Source organism: Notamacropus eugenii, chromosome 2 (genome assembly GCF_028372415.1).
Source record: "Notamacropus eugenii isolate mMacEug1 chromosome 2, mMacEug1.pri_v2, whole genome shotgun sequence".
Taxonomy (NCBI): Eukaryota; Metazoa; Chordata; class Mammalia; order Diprotodontia; family Macropodidae; genus Notamacropus; species Notamacropus eugenii.
In genome coordinates this window covers 170,006,453-170,020,586 of record NC_092873.1, presented here as the reverse complement: position 1 = coordinate 170,020,586, position 14,134 = coordinate 170,006,453, and positions in this window count along the sequence as shown.

The following is a 14,134-nucleotide window of genomic DNA, read 5'->3' as shown; positions in this document are numbered from 1 at the left end:
GTTAAATGAAAACTTGATAAGAAGCCAATGAACTTCAGTGCTGAAGAATTTGAAATGAAATAGTTTTCATATTCATTTTTAAGTCTAAAGCTAAGGCACCTTTTGAAATGGAAAAGCCAATGTTCTTTTCTTCCTTTCAAATTTAGAAGGATTAGCTATCTTCTCTCCCAGGAACTAGGAGAGACATTGACTCTGCATCTATCTGTCACATTTTCCAACTCAGGAATGTCTACCTGGGACTGCTGGTACACTGCTTTTGAGAGTGATTCAGCTGCACATGGAGATCAGACGCAAAAATGTGAAATTGTTCTGGTCAACAATAGTATTTCCCGGAAATATACAGGATAATAGGCCCTAAAAAATTTATCTTCCTTACTCTCTTTCCTCATTGGAAATATGCAGGTTAACTATTTCAACTGCACTTTGGTTAAATCCCGCCTCTGATGCTTACTACTTGTGTGACCCTAGAGAAGTATCTTAAACTCCCCAGATATCAGTTTCCTTAAATATAAATGCTGAGACTGAACTAAATGGCCTTTATGGTCCTATATTGGAATTGGTTTATAATATCTAGACAGTATCACCTCTGTTGAACAAGTCTAAAAAAATTGCTATGAGGATATTCCCTAAATGCCATTTTTTAAATAAATTCTTTTAGGAACAAAGTGAATTAGGACCTTAGCCAAATGTATATCTATAGTAGCCAGAGAAGTCAATTTATAGCCATGCTTAGATTTTGGTGTCTATCTGTTTTAAAATATTGATTATAAATGGATTTTTTTTGGAATGATTTGCTGTTTAATCCTCTCCCAAATGAAAATGATTTTGGTAATGTCCCTTTTTGTTAATCTCTTACAGTGAATGCTACTACATGTTGAAACTCCAAGATCTATACATCCTCCTTCTGGAAGAAAAATAACAAAATATTGATAGAAGAGATTTCAAAACACTCCTGTTTATTGCTTTAGCTCTGTGTTACTAACCTAGGAAGTTAAAAGTAAAGTTAATAATATAAGAGAAACTTCAATTACACTATTGTACCATAATGCAAAATTTCTAAGCAATATGAGCACATACTCTGAGGAATAAAAATCAATTAGATTTTTTGAAGAAGTAAAAGGCATGTGGGGTGGGAGGTAACTCTCTAGAGATCAAATAAAACATATTTTATGTTTAGCTGGTGTCTTTCTTCCCTCCCCCGCACCTCACGTACAAAATCATTTTCTAAAACTTACAGATTTTGAACACAACTGACTTTCTATGACAACTTTTTTAGAATGATCTAAGAATCACTAACTAATGCAGGGTTTCTTAACATTTTTTTTTCCATAGACACCTTTGGCAATGTGCTAAAGCTTATGGACCCCAATATAATCTTGCCTATATTCATAACTGAAAGAAATTATAAATTTAAGTTGGAGGTTAGTGAAAATAAAGTATTATTTTTCCCTCTGTAAGATCACAGATCACCTGAAATCTACCTAAAATTTTCTAGAGATCCATGGGATCCAAAAATAAACATCTCTGGGCTGAAATGTTGTATCTTAAAAGTGAATAGTATAATTAACTTCTGCACATATTTGACTTTCAGAAATGTTTTCCAAAAGAATGTCATGAATTTTGTGGTTCAACCTTTCTACATTTATTTAAAACTATTGCAGTCTCCCAAATTAGTGAAATTTCTCTTTTCTGAACACATAGTCCTTTGTTTTACTTCTCTTATGCATTGATAATAGTCTAATTTACAACATATAAATGTATTTTTATACATGTATATATATATATGACTATATCTATCTACTTATATCTATACCTCTATATCTGTCTATAGATATTTAAATCTATGGGCATCAATATATCATTGTCCTTACTAGAGTGTAAGTACATTTTTAGGTAAGGACTATGTTTTATCTAACTTTTGGTAACTGGTATTACAACATGCAGGAGGCTTTAATAAATGTTATTTCTTATATTCTATATGCCATTTATTCATTCACTCACCAAAGCTCATGGCAAGAAACTGAATAGGGAAAAAATGGTGTCTTTTTGCTGATAATAGAAAGGAGACAGTTGGGAAGGTTAATTCAAGGATGAGTTATTGTTAAGAGATTAATGGAGAGAACTGGTGGGGCGAGTGCCCTTGATTTCCTGGTTTCAGATGCTGGACGTGCTTCAACAGCATAGAGGTCCCTTACCTCTGTAAGAGAGTTGGATTATCACTTTTTCTTTCCCCACAAAATTGGAGATGGTTCCACTGATTATCTGCCATCTGTTGTTTTCAGTGTTTTGATTGCTGGAGTCCTCTAGAAAGGAGAAGAAGAAGAAGAGAGAGGGGGAAAAAAAGACATTCTCAATGGATGTACATTCAGAGGTAGCTTCAGCTGAGCAAGTGCTCAGCTAATCCCCTTTTGCACACAGGGACAGGGCTGCCACCAACTCTAATTGATTCTGAAATGAATCTGTATAGAAAATTAGAAGGTGTGGATTCCCATGTGAGCTTCAATAAGGAGCCAGGATGTAAGCCCGACAGCTGAATAGATTCAGAAATGAGAATCTGATAAGCGGCTTAAAATTGTACTTAAGTCCAGAAATGATTTGAATGCTGTTGTTAATGGCACTTTGTATATTGTCACCTAGTTAATTATCTCTGAAGATGAGTTCTTGCAGTGGAGGAGAGATGCCAGTCTTTCCCAGCTTTCCCTCATCACATATTTATTAAATCCCCCCTCCCCTCCTCCCCACCCCAGTAGCTGGAAGGCAGAAAGGAAGGAGGATTAGGCCACTGCAGCATCTCGGGGCCTGTCAGTTCCTGGTGCCAAACTTCAAATATGAACTGTTGCATGTACTGTCACAGCCATCGCCTTTACATCTTCATTTGCAAATGAGGGGCTGACATTTGTTAGGCCGTGTATTTGCACACAGCTCTAACACATGAAAGGCAAACACTGTCACTGCCGGCTATTTTGTTTATGCCTTTGCAGATAGTAAGTATATGGCCTATTTAGAAATTTTCTTCAGAATCTTTTTTTTTTTTTTAACTAACTGAGATAGATAGTCATGGAGCTACATGGCCTCATATTTTATTCAGGAAGCTGGTCTGCAGTTTATGAAGCGTGCACTGCATTTGATAGCTATTTAAAACTGTATTTTTAAAACCTATTTGCACTTTTCTGGTTTATATTCTTTGCATTTATATTTTCTCTCTTGCTCACTTTCCTCTCTTTCTGTCTCTATATTAATGTTATTGATTAAAAGTTTTCCGTTTAGCCAACTTTTTTCAATAATGAGAACATATTTTCAATCTAATTAAAAGATGAAATGAACAGATAAAAGTAGATACACTGAATTTTTGTTGTTTTTCTAATGCTTAATCTTTTTTTGGAAATAACTGTAAAATGTAAAGAAAACTTCTCGTCTCCACAGACAACAAAAATCAGTCAGAATTAAAAGCCTTCATTTCTTTCTTAAAGAAACTTCAAGGAACTTTCGGAATGAGTAGACCAAAGCTTTTTTGTCTGTTCTGTACAGGACAGGCAAATATAGGTTTGTAAATTGATCTGATGAATTTGCTATGGTGGCATGAGTGATGGGTTATTCAAGATGGTTCCTAATTCAACAAAGAGGTAAATAACCACAAAAATATTTCTTTTTTCCCATCGAATTGATGAGAACTACAGATGAGAACATATGGCATCACACAGTGAAAGGAAAGAAGAGACTATTGATTAATAAGACTTCAACTCAAATAAGAATGGTTAACTGCAATTATTTAAAACATAAAAGCAATCAAGAACATCAATGTTCAGAAGACTGCTCCTTTATTCTTTTTATTATTTTGAAAGAATAGTCTTCTAGGCCATGGGAACATCTGGATAGTTGAATGAATTTATTTGATATTCTGTTTTTGTAAATATAGACTTAATTCACTTGAATACGTTGTTACAGTGAAGGAGTAGAAGGATAAAGAAGAGGGAGAGCATTGGTAGAAGGATCTGAGAGATGATGGGAAGAAAGAAAAGGAAAAGGAAGAGAGGAAGGACAGGAAAAAAAGAGGATGGGAGGAAACAAAAATGATAATGATGATAATTATACTTGATGTAACAGGATGAAGAGGACAATATAAAACAAATTAAATGATTTGACTTGTCAACTCTGTAACTTATTTTCTATGTCTAATTTCATCAGTCATCAGAGCAACAGAAGAGGCCAGAGGCAAGTGTTTATATGTACAAGAAGTTTTGAAGGAGGAAACTAAGGATATTTTGTTGTTCTTGTTCAGTCATTTCAGTCATGTTCAACTCTTTGTGACTCCAACTGGTGTTTTCTTGGCAAAGAACCACTGGAGTGGTTTGCCATTTCCTGCTCCAGCTCATCTTATAGATAAGGAAACTGAGGGAAACAGGATTAGCTGACTTGCTCACCATCACAAAGCTAGCCAGTGTCCGAGGCAAGATTTGAACTCACAAACATGAGTCATCTTCCTGACTCCAGGTTTAGCTATCTATCCATTGTCTCACCCAGCTGCTTGCCCCTGCCATTCCTCCACCCCCCCCAAAACCCCTCAAAAAGAAATCCTCCATTTATTGCAAGGTGATATTGGAGGTAAAAGAGCTTGAATCAAGAAGATATGAGTATCAGGCCCATGATTACATTGGTGTAAGGGAGTCTTAATGAGGAAATTTTCTCTAACAATGTAATCCTGTACCTTCTCTGTGACTTATAATGCAGAGAGTTGCCTAGAATGATGAGAGGTTAAGAGGCTTGTCCTGGGTCACATATCTAGTGATTCTAGGGAATTTAGCCTGGATCTTCTTGTCTCTCAGGTTAGCTCCCTATTTACTATAGCATACTGCCAAGATGAATCAGTTAAAATAAATGTTGCCATCTTTGGAATGGACCTAGTAGAAATGCAAATGACAGTCTTTTAGGGATTTCTAGTTATTTAGACATAAATCATCTCCTGCTACAGCTTTTCAGGGAATGTATCCCCTCATTTAACAACTTCTTTGTTCTATTTCAACTTGCAAAAAATATTTACATGGGGTCGTAATGCTAGTATTTAGCTATATGAAAGGGGGCTAATACATGCTAAAATGAGAATTTGCTTAAGCATGATTCCATCAGTGTGCAATGAGAAAATGATAACACAAGTTGTAAGAAAAATAAGTAAAGGCTAATTGAGCTCAATCACTCAGCCTTAAAAAAGTATTGGTGTCTCTTAGGAAAACCCAAAATAGCAGTGTCTTCAATTGAAACAATGGGCAGCTAGGTGTCTCAGTGGATAGAGTACTGAGCATAAAGTTAGGAAAATTAATTTTCCTGAATTTAAATCTGGCCTCAGATCCTTATTAGCACTGTGACCCTGGGCAAGTCACTTAAATTTGTTTGCCTCAGTTTCTTCATCTATAGATTGTGCTGGAGAAGTAAAAGGCAAACCACTCTAATATCTTTACCAAGGAAATTCAAAATGGGGTCACAAAGAGTCAGACACAACTGAAATGACTGAGCAGCAACAACAAATTGAAAAAAAAGGAAGCAGTAAAGATCAAGTACATGGAAAGTCATCCTTCCATATTAGATTATAATTTCATTCTGTAGGAAGATTATTTTTATGAAAGGCAATTAAATTTAAAGGGCCACAAAATGTTTATGTAATTGTTTTTTGAAGAATACAATTTCAAAAAGACCCCACAATTTCAAAAATAACTTTTAATTTCCTAGTGTATATTCATGCTTCATTTTATTCTCCACTGATAGGGCCAATTTTAACTAAGGAGCTCATTTTGTCTCCTTATAAGACTTTATAGGAGGAAAATGATCCACTATCTCACTCTTTTCCTTATCAGTTTAAGAAGCTATTATAATTGGGAAGGCTAAAAACCCTGGGCATCTGTCAAATGATAGGGCAATGCACTCATTTAAAGAGCATTCCATTGGAATTAAAGTAGAAAATGTCTAAAGGTTAAAAGTAATTAAATAGAAATAATTCAGAAATCTATATATTTTCCCAAATTCATGCAGAAGAAAATAAAATCACTTCTATAGAAAACACATTTTTAATGTTTCTCTATAAAATAACATAATGAAACTTTTAAACAAATTTATATAATCTGTATCCACAAAATGTAAGACCTTTAATTTAGTTTTATGGGTATAGAGTCACCATGCATTCACAATTAAGAATGGACAAATTCTACTGGGAAATATCAGCCATTGTGAAATCACTGCTCATGCTACATATCAACTAGTAAAGTGACAAAGAGGTGTTACTGCCTCTGACTGGCATCGGGATATAGGGCTATAATATTCCCATGAGGTTCCATTCTTCTAGGACACCAACGAGCATTTTCTATGCCATACCTCTCCCTTAATACCTTAAAGATCGTTCAGGACCAAAGGTCATTATTCCTTGCTACTCTGCAGGGCAAAAAGACTGCCATGTATGCCCTGCATGCCATAAGGACCAGCTGCCTTTCAAGGTGCAGACAGAGCTTCTTTAATTAATATTGTCCATGTCAGTATCCCATATCATTATTCATCCTATGCCCTTCTCAATTTCTTTTATAAAGGGTGTATGAAATGCAATGAGTATAAAGCAGTCTGTCCTGCTATCCTCAGAGTAAAACAGAACTGACTTCAAGGCTTACCTCTGACATGTAATCACTGTGAGGTCCTGGGCAAGTCATTTAACTTCTGCATGCAGCCAGGCAGTTATTTCAGATTTTTATTGAAGTTCATACTGTAATCTGCATTGGTACATAAAGTATTCACGTTGAGAGTATTACATCAATAAAATTGAAAATGTGGATTAAAAACTTACAAATGAAGGAAATATACTAGATTATCATTAATTTCTTTTGAGCCTCAAGATTCAGTGATTTCTGAATCAGTAATTACATATGTCCTGTTGACCATGGTAATTTATCATCTCTGGTAGCTATCAGTTGTCAGTACTTTTTCATCAGAAGAAAGCTTTTGTACAGAATATGTGGGCTGTAATTGCTCCTAATGATTATTAATTTAATTAAATAATTTATCAAGTATTTTTAAAGTGTCTACTACTTATCAGATATTGTATTTAGGTATTAGAGATACAAAGATGAAAAGCTGTTCTGCCTTCAAAAAACTTATGTTTTATAGGGTAGAATTTATATATATTATCATATATGTGTGTGATATGTATGTACACACACATGTGTGTATATATTATATACATATATACATGCATATTTATATGTATGTTATATATATATGTGTGTATATATATATACATATATATAGTGTGTGTGTATATATATATATATATATATATATATATATACACACAGAGAAAGAAAGAAAGAGAGGTAATAAATGATAAAGGTATGGTTGAATAAAAACTAAATGCATTCAAATCAAATACAAAACAATCAAGTGGAAATGGCACTAACTAGTATCTGTACCAGGGAAGGGATCTTGCAGGAGGAATCATCTGACTTGAAATTTAATGAGAATTGAGGATTCTTAAGGGGCAGATAAAAAGTGAGTGGGGAGGACATAGAATTTCAGACAATGAGTTGGGGAGGGAATTGGTGAAAGTAAATGAAAGAAGAAAAGGGGAATAAAAAAATACAGCAGTTGGGCTGGAATACGTAGAGTATATAAGGTAGAATAATGTTTGACGGTGATGATAATGGTGATGACCACATGATGATGATGATATAATTGAAATGGTTATTGTCCTTTGTTCTCAAAGAAGACGAAAATAACATCACCATGACAAAGTGAAAGTTCAGTGCGTCTATCTGTGGCTGATCAGACCAATGTGAGCTCAGAATGCTCTACCACAGGTTGGGCACAGATAATCTGCGTGAATATTTGAGGTAGAACCTCCAAATTTGTGCATCCTATGCTTACTTTGTGCTGTCTCAATTCTGCTTTGTTTATAGAGCACAGCACCCTTGCTGATGGGGGCACACTATGCTGAGCAGTCCTGTGTTGGTGTCTCCCATGTTGCACAGTCAAATCCAAAGTTCTTGAGAAAGACCTTGAGAGTGGCATTGTTTTGCTTCTTATGACCACCATGTGATTGCCTACCCATGTGAGTTCTCCATAAAATAGTCTTTGTGGCAAGCATACATGCTGCATTTGAACAACATGGCTAGTCCATCAGATTTGCACTCTTTGAAGCATAGTTTGAATACTTGGCAGTTCAACTTGAGCAAGGACTTCAGTGTCTGGTACCTTATCCTGCCAGGTGATTCTCAGAATCTTCCTAAGACAGTTCAAATGGAAGTGATTCAGTTTCCTGGCATGGTGCTGGTAAACTGTCCATGTTTTACAAGCATGTAACAATGAGGTCAGCACAATGGCTATGTAGACCTTCAGTTTGGTAGTCAATCTACTAACTCTTCTCTCCCAAACTTTTCTTTAGAACCTTCCAAACAATGAGCTACCCCTGGCAATGCATGCAACAACCTCACTGTCAATGTGTACATGCCTGGAATGTACACTAGAAAAGTAAGTGAACTTATCCACAGCATTCAAAACTTCTCCATTTGTTGTAACTAATGGTTCCACGTATGGATAGTGCACTGGTGACTGATGAAGCTCCTGTGTTTTGTTGGTGTTAATTATTAGACCAAAATTAGCCCAGGCAGCAGAGAATTGATCCGTACTTCACTGCAACTCAGCTTCAGAGACTGCACTGAGTGCACAATCATCTGTAAACAGAAAATCACGCATTGACACTCCCTCCACTTTGGTCTTAGCTTGTAACCTTTTCAAACTGAAGAACTTACCATCACTACAGTATTTGACCTTAATGATGTGTTCATCCTCATTGAAAACATTTGACAACATGGCTGAAAACATCATGCAAAAAAGCATGAGAGCAACCACACAGCCCTGTTTCACTCCATTGGTGACTGGGAAGGCACAAGAGCATTGTCCACTATCCAGAACCTAGACAAACATGCCATCATGACATTGACATACACTATTGATGAACTTCCCTGGGCAACCAAATTTTGACATAATTTTCCATAAGCCCTCATGGCTAACAGTGTCAAAGACCTTGGTCAGATCTACAAATGTTGTGTGTAGACTTCTATTCTGCTCTTGGCATTTCTCCTGGAGTTGCTGGGCAGCAAACGCCATATCTACTGTTCCTCAGCCCTTTCTGAAGCCACACTGGCTCTTAGGTAGATGACCATCTTCCAGGTGAAGGATCAGCCTTTTAAGGAGGACTCTAGCAAGAATTTTGCCAGAAGTGGCTAAGAGAGAGAAACCTAGCTGTCTGTATAAGATACAGGAGAACTAAGAAGAGGACCATGAAATGTATCCCTAAAACATATCTTAGAAAAGTTTTCACTTGCTCTTCACAGAGTCTGCCTTGATCTGTATAGTTCAATCAATTCCCTGTTTAGTTAATTTCCACAAGACCCTCCTCATGGGTGCTACTATTGCCTGATGACAAAGAGGACTAGGAAGGAATATTGCATAGCTAATGCTTCTTCTTTCTTTCCTTTATAGTATAAGATTACTATATTTGAAATACTGTAGAATTTGCTACTAATATATCAATATATTTTCATTATGGCTAATAACATTGCTCTCACAATATCCTCATCAGTCATTTTAACATACTCTCATATGCAACATTATTTTTCTTCAGTGGAAAATTAAGATGAATGATCTTTATGGAAGTATTATTATAGCTCATCACTTACGGATATTTCCTGAGAGGTCTTGACCTACTTCACAAATTCAGAACTTCACAAATTAGTTATTACAAGGTAGAGCCAAGATGGCAGAGAAAAGCCAGGAAATCGCAAGAGCTCTCTCCAGTTTCTCTGAGAAACAACATTAAATCAAGTTGCTAAATGGATTCTGGAGGAACAGAACCTACAAACAGAGGGAGGTAAACAATGTTACAGCTTAAGATAACCTTGAAGGACTTCAGGAAAGGTCTGTATCATTTTGGTAAAAAAGGGAATATAGCACTACACAAACAGTGTCCAGACAAATCAGTAAGAGGCTCTATACCACAGAGCAGTTCAGCAATTGAGGCACATCAGTACTAGCTCAGCAGGTCAGTGGCATAGCAGGGCAACTGTGAGGCCTCCATCCTTCATGCAGAAGGCAAAGTGACAGTTCTGGAACCCAGGGCAGAACAAGTGCAACTAGGACAGATCACCTCAGCACAGTGAGCAAATTGCTAACACCAGAGGTCATAGCTCAGAAAGTCAATGACCAGACCCCCGACCCTAAGTACAAGAAGCTTAGAACGGTGCCTCCTTTGCCCCAGGAGCAGAGCTCAACTGAAAAAATCACACAATAGGCTAAAAATGAGCAAAAAACAGAAAAAAAACCCACTGATCACAGAAAGCAACCAAGGTGACATGGAAGATAAAAAAAACAAAAAACAAACTCAGAAGACATAACAGTGACAAAATGCCAACATGAGAAGCCTCAAAGGGGCATATAAATTAGATTCAAGGCCAAAAAGACTTTTTGAAAGAGTTCAAAAACAATTTTAAAAATCAAATGAGACATATAAGAAAAGCAGGAAAAGAAAAGAGAGATATGCAGGGAAGAGACAACAGCAGGGAAAATGAAGGAGAAAAAATGACTTAAGTAAAAAATTCCTTAAAAATAAAACTGGCCAAATTGGAAAAAGAATCACTGAAGAAAACAGCTCTTTAAAAAGTAGAATTGGACAAATATGAAAGAAGTACAAAGGTAATTGAAGAAAATAATTCAATAAAAATTAAAATTGGCAAATTGGAACCTAATGATTCTATAAGACATCAAGAATCAGTCAAACAAAATGAAAATAACAAAAAAAGAATAAAATGTAAAATGCATCTTTGGAAAAACAATTGACCAGGAAAATGAATCCAGGAGAGATAATTTAAGAATTATTGGACTATCTAAAAGCCATGATCAAAAAAAGATCCTGGACAACATCTTTCAATTAATTGTCAGGAAAAATTGCACTGATATTCTAGAACCTGAGGGTAAAATAGTCATTGAAAGAATCTACCAATCACCTCCTGAAAAAGATGCCTAAATGAAATGTGCAAGGAATGTTATAGCTGAATTCCATTGTTCCTGGGTCAAAGACAAAACATTGTAAGCAGTCAGAAATAAACAATACAAATATCAAGGAACCATAGTCAACATTATACAGGACTTAGTAGCTTTGACATTAAAGGATCAGGGGTAATGGAACATGATATTCTGGAAGGCAAGGAGCTTGGAATACAACCAACAATCAACTTCCTAGCAAAACTGAGCATAATCTTTCTGGGGAAAAGATAGACATTCAAAGAAGTAGGGTATTTTGAAACTATCCTAATGAAAAGACCAGAACTGAATAGAAAATTCTATCTTCAAATGAAAAACTCAAGAGAAACATAAACAGGTAGACAGCCAAGAAAAAAAAATATTCTGGAATGAGGGCAGACTGTTTTCATCCCTACACAAAAAGATTATACTTTTAACTCTTAAGAACTGTATTTCTATGTGGGCAGTTAGAGGGGTTTTACACAGATAGAGGGTATAGGAATAGTTAAGTTTGATGTAATGATATAAAGAAATTAAGGGGTGAAAAAAAGATTATATGGGGAGAATAGGAAAGGGGGACACAGAATAAGTAAAATTATGTCACATGAAGAAGTGCAAAAGACCTGTTGTGGTAGAGGGAAAGAGGGGAGGAGGTGAGAATTGTTTGAACCATACTTACTGGATTTGGCTAAAAGAGTGAATAATATAACACTCAGTTGGGCATAGACATTTACCTTGCCATATAGGGAAGTAGGAGAGAAAAGGAGGAAGAAAAGGAAAGAGGGTTTTATAGAAGGGAGGGAAGACTGAGAGAGGTGGGGATCAGAAGCAAAACGCTGGTGAGGAGGAACAGGCTGAAAGGAGAGAGAAGAGTATAAACAGGGGAAAAATAAGATGGAGGGAAATACAAAGGTAGTAATCATAACTGTGAAAGTGAATGCCATGAACTCTCCTGTAAAACAGAAGCAATGGCTGAGTGGATTAAAAACCATAATTCTATAATATGCTATTTACAAGAAACACACTTGAAGCAGAGAGATAAACACAGAGTAAAGGGAAAAGGGCGGAGCAGAATCTATTATGCTTCAGCTGAAATTAAAAAATAAAATCAAAACAAAAACAGGGGTAGCAATTCTGTTCTTAGACAAAACCAAAATAGATCTAATTAAAAGAAATAAAGAAGGAAACTATATCTTGCTAACAGGTACCATAGAAAATGAAGTAATATCAATATTAAACATATATGCACCAAGTGATAAACTTATGTATATATAAAAGTAGTATCCAAAGTTTTAGAAAAGAAGTTAAATGAGTTAAAGGAAGAAATAGACAACAAAACCATACTAGTGGGGGGTTTCAACTTCCCCTTCTCAGACCTGGATATCTAGCTATAAAATAAACAAGAAAGAAGTTAAAGAGGTGAATAGAATATTAGAGAAGCTAGATATGATAAACCTCTGGAGAAAACTGAATAGGATAGAAAAGCACATACCATTTACTTAGTGTCACACGGCATGTAAAAAATTGATCATGTCTCAGGACATAAAAATCTCACAACCCAATACAGAAAGGGCAGAAATATTAAATACATACTTTTCATATTATGATGCAATAAAAATTACCCGTAAGTAGGGCCATAGGAAATTGGATACTAAGTAATCTAATCTGAAGAATGAATGCAACAACAAATTGGAGAGACAGTCAAAAATTCCATTGAAAATAATGACAATTATGAGATAAAATTCCAGACTTCCGGGAACCAAGAAGGGGGAACAAGCAGTAAATTGTGATAACTTTCCTTTATTCACCTGCAAACTACCATAAAATAGAACCCCAAACAAATTCTGGGACTGAAGAACCAGCAGAAAGAATGGAGTAAAACAATCTTTTATCCCACACCACTTAGAATATTGTCAAGAGAGGTCTGTCTCACTCCAGGAAAAGGAGAGCACTTTCCAGGACAAGAAGTGTCTCAGTAAGGCAGTGGCAAGTCCTACCTCAGACAAACACTGGGAGATTCTGAGCTCCAATGTTGTGAATCAGACAAATGCCTACACCAGGACTCTCAATATATTATGGTATATTCAGGGGAACCTTCAGCCTCAGCTCTGAGAACCACCAAATGTTCAGCATAACCCTGGGCAACCAGTCATCCTTCAACATGATAAGAAAGTAGGCCAGACCTCCATGTGCTTCTGTGTAGCCCTGGCGAAATGTAGAAACACCCCACCACTGGTCTCAGCACATACCAGACATTACCATGAGGACCTCAGGTAAGCACCAAGGAAACTGCTAGAATCTTACTCAATCCAGTAGCATCAGCAGCATCCACCCTCAGCACAGTACCACACAGGAGAGTCTCCCAGGGGCCTCAGAGCAACATCAGCACAATACCAGGTAAACAGCCAGGGCCTGCAGTCACTGGAAAAAGAAATCCGATATAGTGTTTCTTCCACCCTAGGAGCAGAGCACAAATCTTAAAGGAAAAAAAAAGATGAGCAAAAAAGAACAGCAATGAAAATCTGACAACAGAAAGTTATTATGATGACAGGGAAGACTAAGCCACAAACTCAGAAGAGGAAAACAATGTGAAGACACCTGTAGGTGAAGAAGCCCTACAGAAAAATGGTAAGCTGTTCCAAGTCCAGAAAGAACTCATAAAAGAGCTCAAAAAGGAACTTTAAAATCATATAAGGGAGGTAGAAGAAAAAATGGGAAAAATGACAATGATGCAAGAGAATTATGAAAAAAGAGTCAACAGCTTAAAAAACTGCTTACAAAGTAGAATTGGTCAAATGGAAAGGAGATAGATATAAAAATCTACTGAACAAAACAACTCCTTAAAAGGACCATTCACTGAATGGAACAGAATGTACAACAGCTAACTTAGGGGAAAAAAAAAAACTTAAATGTTGTAATTGGGTAAGTGGAAGCTCGCGACTCTATGAGACATTAAGAATGTTTCAAACATATTCAAAAGAAATAAAAAAAAATGAAAGAAAATGTAAAAGTCTCATGGGAAAAATAACTGACCTGGAAAATTGATCCAGGAGAGAAAATGTCAGAATCATTGGACTACCTGAAA